General features: G+C 49.0%; 1 protein-coding gene across 2 annotated transcripts in view; it reads right to left on the bottom strand.

The window, feature by feature from the left end:
* The window catches only part of ZBTB7C (zinc finger and BTB domain containing 7C), a 337,867-nt gene extending 335,460 nt beyond the window's left edge, over positions 1-2,407 (bottom strand). Inside the window, exon 1 of one of the 2 annotated variants that reach the window (XR_014018220.1) lies at positions 949-2,407. The gene's annotated coding sequence lies outside the window, so the exon portion shown is untranslated. The remainder of the gene's footprint in view (positions 1-948) is intronic. The other variant, XM_081262764.1, reaches the window with a different exon arrangement.
* Positions 2,408-7,762: the final 5,355 nt, after the last annotated feature.

Genomic DNA, 7,762 nt, shown 5'->3' on the forward strand with positions numbered 1-7,762 from the left:
CTTCTGCTGAAATCAGTTAAACGGCCAGAATAACAAGGCAGCACAGCGTCCGGGAACAATTCGCTTTCAACCGAGCAGGAGGCAAGCACACCATTAGAAAGACGCGCACGGTACCCACGCGTGTCGCTAAGAATGAACCCTGAGCTGCCCCGCGCAGGCGACAGATACACTGCCAGGCTTGGCTTAACTTGACCGAGGCTTTGAGGAATTGTGTTCGTGCACCCATTTCCCCTGACTTCCCAATTTGACAGCAGCAAGGATAGTAGATCCCATCTGAAGGACTCCTGGGTCCAGGACCACCACGCAGCCCTCAGGCCTCAAGGCGAGGTGCGGGATCCCGCATTTCCAGCCCTTTTCTAATATTCCAGGAAAGACCGTGTGAGGTGTGGGTGCCCAACTCGCAGAAAACCGTCACTCCCCAGAATGCTTCCGCGCCTTCGCGGCAGAAGTGCGATAAAACTTTTGGCAGAAACCACCTGTGGCTGCCGACAGGCCCGCCCTGCCCGGGCCCGGAGGCGCCGCCGAGCCCGGGGCCGCACGCACCCGCAGAAGTTCCCTTCCAGCCCCGCGCGCCACTTCGCTCCGGGCCGCGGTGCCAGCCAGGAGGCGCGGCGCCCGCTTGCTGGCTGACTCTCCGCTGGCTCTCCCCTCCCTCCTTCCCTCCCTCTCTCCCTCCTCCCGCCTCCTCCGGTTGCATGGCTGCCGCACGGAGCCCCTGAATAGCCACTGCAGCCCCCCGCCTCCTGCCCAGCGAGAGCAGGGCGCCCCTGCCCCCGCCGGCGCCCTGGGGCTGGCGGACCGCTTGCCTCCTAGCAACGGCCTCGGTGACCGCTTTCGGGCGCTGCTGATGCACAGCCACCCTTCTCCGCGCCCCGCGACCTCGGCAGCTGAGGTGCGGGAGAGACCCCTGGGCAGCGGCGCCCAAGACCGGCGCGCGAAGCTGCTCACCTCTGCGCGCCGCCGGCCCCGCAAGCCTCCGCACTTGGCGCCGAGCCGCGGTGCTCGCGTCCTCCTTTGGCGCCGCTGTCGGTCTGTCCCTGCGCTCGGGAGCAGCGCCGGCCGCACCGCTGTCAGAGTCTCGTGGCGGGGCTACGCCGGCGGGTGTGGAGTCGAACGGCGGCGGACGCGCGGGCAGCTCCTCCCTCCCGGTGCCGCGCCTCCGCCCTCCTCGCGCCCCGCCTCCCGCTCCGCGGCTGTCAGCCCCGCGCCCCGCGCCCGGCGCCCGCGCCGCCAGCTCGGGGGGCGCACGGGGCTAAAGGGCCCGGATGTCTGCGGTCGCCCGGCGCTCGCGCCAGCCCCCTCTGCGGCGCCCCCTCCCCTCCCTGCCACACATGCACTTGCTGCGTCCCAGCCTCCTCCCCAGCTCCGTTAATTTCTATTTTGACAGTAACTGTGGCGAGTGGGCGGCGCTGCGGGGGGCGCTCAGGACCCGCGGAGGCGGCGGGCGGGAGTCAGGCCCCAGCGTGGGGGAGGAGTAGGGGGCCAGGCAGAGCCACCAGCCGCCGGGGCTCCACCGCGTCTTTTTTCTTTCTTTCCTTTTTTCTCTTTGCCTCCTCCAGGATTTAAAGGGACAGCCCAGGCCGAGGCTAGGGGCCAGGTGGCCGCCGTTTCTCCGGTCTCCAGACGCCCGCTGCGGCCCGGCCGGACCCGCCCGCACCCGGAGCGCAGGCTAGGAACTGTCGGGTATTTTTAGGTGCACACCCGGCCCGGGACAGTGATGCTGCAGAGCTTGGCTCAGTTGCCTGGCTCACAGCTATTTTTACAGAGTCCGATTGGGGGAGGAAATCAAACAACACAGCAACCGCTTTCCCACCCAAAAGTGGGGAGCAAGGAGTGGAGGCAAGAAGTTTCCTAAATGCTCTCGGAATTCCAGTGAGCGCAACAAGACGCTTCACCGAAAGCGCTGGTTTGCAGCACTCCGGGGCGTCCAAATCCCTACAGGCAAACCCACCCTGAAGATCACTCGGGCCCTAGACCCCCAGCACTCTGCATCCCGCGCACTAGCCACGGGCCGAGGGCCACCCGTCACGCCCCAGAACAGTCTAGGAGGCGATTTTCCGAAGCATCCAATCCCTACGCTACACCGCCTAGGGGAGGGCAGAGGGGGTCTTGGCTCCGCCCCATTTCACAAAGCTCCGCCCCCGCGGGTCCTATCCGGAGTTGAAAATCTTGGTGGGTCACGCTGAACCGTGTGGTGGTGTGGTACATTTAGAAGGACCCATCCGAGCGAAAAGAAGATCTCAGCTCCGAAGAGACTGCGGGAGCTTGCACGTGTTCTAGCCACCAACAGGCCAGAGCACATTCGAGCTGGCTAAACCCTCTACTTTTTTGCAATCCACCACTTGGTGCTTCTGAGGATATAAGAACTTTTGGCTTGCCTGGCTGGACACCCATGGCTGCATACCTGATGTCATCGGGTCCTTTCCCGACTCCCCCCTCCGATACAGGAAAGTCTGCTGTTTTCAAACTCCTATAGAGCTTGTTGATCTTAGTCGTGCGCAGGGCTCCCAGAAGAGGTCATCTCAGTGCCCGAACTCAGGCCACCTACCATTAGAAGGGCAGTGGTACTGCAAACGTCTGATAGTGTCTTTTAATGCTGAAGACACTAGATGAAATCCTTGACGGAATTCACACAAATACACTAGTGGACCTCTTGCTTAGTACTTCTTCCTAGTCGCTGGGATTCTTTTTATCCTTTCGTTCATCCGAGTAACAAATGCGCATTGCAAGGCACTATGTTGGGAGTAGAAAAGACAAAGAGGAGCCTGGAATAGAATGTAACAACAGAGAGTGAGGTAGAATATGAAAGGGGTCTGGAAGATAGAGTTTGCACAATTGCATGGCTTTTAATGTGCCAGAGAGGCCTGGCTTTTCCTACTAAACAAATGTCACTCACTGGAGATAGGACACCATCTCATCCAAACTGTTCAAAGGCCGGTTGAAGCCTTCTGTTGAAACTAAGAGATTTTCAGAGTTGGGATGTGAGGTTTCCCAGTTGCTAGAGATTCTAGAGTGGCAAAATAATATTTCCTGCTTTAAGCAGCCCTGGGATCCACTGCCCTCCCCAATTAAGCTGTCTCCCTGCTAAATTAGGTTGTCTGTCTCGCTTCCTTTCATTCAATGTGGAGTGCTGCTGGCCCAGCTGAAATGTCCAAGCTTCTAAGCCATAAATCTGGCTGTGCCCCACACCAAGCATGGGCATATATTTAGGGAGCACCTGGAGGATTGGAACCCTGGAATGCCAAGACATCTGCAGGCCATGGGAATGTAGTTCTGGCAGTGAGGGCAGCTACAGCCCTGGAAAGGGTGTATTGTCTGAGAAAAGGGTAAAAATGACTCTGAATTGGAAAATCTCTTCTCCTCTGTCTCAGAGTAGAGGTTCCGTAGCTGTAGATCACTGAACAGCTTGACATGTCCTGAGCTATGGATGGAGGTTTACCTTGTGTTTTAGACAAAAGTCTCAGGGTTACTGAATTGAATCACAATAGACAAAACTTGTATAAATTTAAGCATAAACAAGATGAAAATAGTCTGCAGCAGTGAATGTGATGGAGAATTTTTAAAGAAAGCAGCTACACACTGCACTTATAATTTTTGTTCAGTTGTATATTTCCCACAAGATTTAGAGCACCTTATCCATCTTGTTATCTTGAGTGCCCAACTCATGCTCAGCCCCTAACAGGTCTTTGTCAAAAGTTTAGATAAACTGAATGAGCAGAAAGTCATTTCAGAATGTTGGGATGTGGTTACACATAAGGGCCAGAGATCCAGTGAACTTTGTACGGCTCATTTGTAGGTTACTTGTTCAGATATAAGTGCAACAGTAAATTTTAGTTTGCTATAGTTAATGGGATTCAACAACCAGACTCTACCACTTACCAGGCAACCTAGAAAACAGCACCTCATCCAACTCCTCAGTGCTTCAATTAGCAAATCTAAAAAAAGGGCATAATAATGGGGCCCTTTTTACTCCATAAGGATGCTGGGATAATCAGGCAAGAAAAGGTCTGGTCAAGTGTACCCCATAGAAAACATTCATGAAGAGGCCACTGTGCATCAAGTACTATGGAAAATATTATAAATCAATATAGATAACTGTAATAAATTTTAAAGAAATTTTCTGAGAATTGGGCTCAAATTGCTTATTTATAGCACAAGTAGGTTGAGAGACTGCTTATGAAAAGAAAAAAAAAAGATGGTGAGGAGAATTAACATTTACTGAACTCCTTCTAGAAGCAGAACTTATGATATGCATTTCTGTATGTTCCCATGACAGCTGTGTGCAATACATTTTGCTGTGACCATGTGTAGATGAGAAATCTAATATCAACGGCAATGGGAATGACCAGGGTCCCAAGGCTGGGTGGTGACAGAGGCAGCTAGCTCTTGGACCCGGGTTTGTGAATTCAGAAGTTCAGAAGCATCTTACCTTGTGACACTGCCTCTAGGGATGAAAGAGAGTATAGACTTTAAGGAAATGGAACTGAAGAGAATTCAAGGACACCATTATCCATATTACACTCAGGTTGGGTGAGGTGCAGTTTATATTGAGGGGCACCTTCTGGAAAAATCCCCCCTCCCTTCCTCTCTCTCTCTCTGTTCTCTTGGTTTTTCCATTTTCATGAAATAATTTCATGAAAATTTGAAATAATTTTAGATTTATAGAAAAGTTGCAAAGATGGTGTAAAGAATACCCATATACCTTCACCCAGATTCCCCAGATACTAACATTTGCCCATCTTTGCTTCTTTCTGCTGTCTAGGTACATATGATTTCTTCCTGAATCATTCGAGAATAAGCTGAAGATATGATGATCCTCCACCCACAAATTCTCCAATGAGTATTTTCTAAGAAAAAAGACATTCTCTACCTTAATGATCAAAATCAGAACATAACCAGCAACACACTATTATCTGATCTAAACAGATTTTACCAACCAAGTAATGCCAAGTAATGGCAAAAATGAAAATAAATACTGGCCAGGGTCCAGTGGAGGATTATAAATTGCATTCAGATGTCACATCTCTTGGGAGCATATTTTCTATTGGTAAATATAATTATCAATTTTTGTTTCTTATTTTAATGGCCTTGTATTTATAGCCGATAGGGGGGGTCACAAAGACCCTCTCCTTGACTAAACTTCAGCCAGACTTTTTGAGTCCTTTCTTTTCAAGTGGGCCCTCACCCTGGGTCCTTCTCTTGAGCCTGCCTGGTCCAGATGCAGCAGGAATCCTGCCGAGTCAGTTTAGTGAGAATCTCCAAGCCCTGCTATCTGATCACCTCAATATCTGATCAAATTCCTTATCCCTGACCCTTGATATCTGCCATACATATCTGTCATATACTCTTGATGTCATCTCTTAGTAATTTTCCATCCATCCCTCCAACCCTCTTTCTTTACTCCTTGACTTTAATACCTACATGTCTTTGTTCAGACCTATCTCTCTCACCTATTAAAATACACTTCATTGAATAGTCTTGACCCATAACCTTTGTTACCGTTTTAACAAGTGTCAGATTTTCATTTTATTATTTATTTATTTATTTTGGTACAGGGGATCAAACCCAGGGGCACTTAACCACTAAACTACATCGCCAGCCTTTTTTATCTTTATATTTTTCATTCTGAGATAGGGTCTCACTACTTGCTTAGGACCTTACTAAGTTGCTGAGGCTGGCCTTGAACTCATGATCCTCGTGCTTCAGCCTCTTGAACCACTGGGATTACAGGAGTGTACCATTGCACCTGACTCATTAGAACTATTTTTTTAACAGGGCAAAAAAAAAATACAAATAAAAGCCACTTATAATTATCCACCAGCTATAACCAGTGTTACTGTTGAATTTTTAAAAATATGCAAGTGCGATCCTAGCAATACAACTTCCTGTGTCTCCCAGAGAAGCGTCCCCAGCATCCCCTAGAAAATGCTGTGGACATGGATCTTCTACTTCCTGTCTCCCCTGCGTTCTTCTCCAGTGTCCAGTATAGCTCCTGCTACACCCAGTTTGACCATAACCGGCCTTGGCCATTTGCCCTTCACCACAGACTCTAGTTATTGTCTCCCTACATGCCCTGCAGTATCCATGAAGAAGCTTGTGTGGGCAGGCCATTCTCCTGTGCCTCCACCCTGTTCTTTTGTTTGCCACACCAGGCAGGGCCTACAAAGACCATGAGCGACAGATTAAATAAAGGGTTGGAGCAGCTCGAGGGAGTCAGAATGTACACCTGGACAACATGAAGTGGAGCATGAGCTGCAACTTCTTCCATGTTCTATGGAAGAGTGACCAGGGTTTAATCCTTCCCAATGGGTTCCTTCATGGCTCACCTCTGTTTCTAATCTGGCTCCCCAACTTTCAGTAACCCTTATCCCACATGTGGTCTGTCTACCCTTTGATGTGACTCCACAGAAGAACCAACCCCTAACCTCAGAGAAGGACTTTCCCTAGGATCCCCTCTTTTTCCCCTGCATTTCCCCAAGCTTTGGTCAGTCAAGTTACCGTCAGTACCATGCTGGGGGTTGGGTGGTCACCAACGGTCTGATCAGTGATGACCACTGGCCTCCTAAATATAGCTGAACAGCTCAGCCAGCCAGATGAGGTCCACAGGTAAGCCCAGCCCTCAAGATCTCACAGCAGTCTGAGTTGCAGGTGTAACTCTGGATTCTTCCAGCTGTTCCACAAGTAATTGTCGAATCAAGTGTATACATGTGTACAATTCACCGCACATCCCAAGGACAATTCTCAGAGATGTTTCCATCAACATCAATGAGGATCAGAGAAATAATTGCTAAATGACTCAAATTTTTGCAAAATATTATATAGTCTTAGCTCCTTTCCTTCACCCTTCTCCAAATTGTATCGTCTCATTGTCCCATGCCCCTCCTGCATGAGAATGTAGAATGAGAATCACTGAGCTAAAGCTGCCCCTGGGATTACCCTTGCTTAGTCAAGCACCAGGTCAGCGCTGTGTAATTACAAGGATGTGATTAGACCTTCGGTGGAGAGCTCTTACCCTATTCAGAGGCTGGTGGATGGAGAAGAGGGTAGCTTTTATTCAGGATGTGCTGGGCACCAGGCAAATATTTGTTGCAGAGCGTCTGCCTAAATATACAGTTTGATTTAAAAGTGCATTATGAAATTTATGATCCATGTGAAGTATAGTGATTTAATGATGAAGATTTAGAATAATGGTTAGAGAAGAGGTATTTACATATTTATTTATGTAAATACTATCAGTATGTGGTAAAGAGTCTTCATAGTGTCCAGATTACCATCTCTTTCTGTTCAAGTTCAAAAGCCATCTTTTCAATTTCTTTCTTCCTTAACTATTGTTAAACATGCTATTCTTCATTCATTTCACATCTGCCCATCTCCACCTTGAGAAAAGGTAGCAACTCTGTTATGCTCTTAATACCATGATTCTTTAGAACCTGCTTGTATTGAAACAATTTAGCCCCTCTTGTTTCTGTAGTTCCCAAATACCATGTCGATGTTGTACCATCTGGACATGAATCTTGGCTTCCAAGAACTTTCTCACAGGTCGTCACTGTTTTTTGTTGACAAGGACCTCAAATGCAAGTCCTGCCCAGAGCATGCAGGAAAATGTGAGCAATCATCCAGTTTCCAGTGGTGTTAAATTTAACATTTGGAATTTTATTGTGTAATTGCAAAACAGCACATATTCCACCCATGTCTCCTCTAAACTCTTAAGGCTGTAATTACTGCATCTTAGAATGTGATCTCTTTCAGTGTTGACCAAATC

The sequence above is a fragment of the Spermophilus citellus genome (assembly GCF_964194105.1).
Source record: "Spermophilus citellus genome assembly, chromosome: 12".
Lineage (NCBI taxonomy): Eukaryota > Metazoa > Chordata > Mammalia > Rodentia > Sciuridae > Spermophilus > Spermophilus citellus.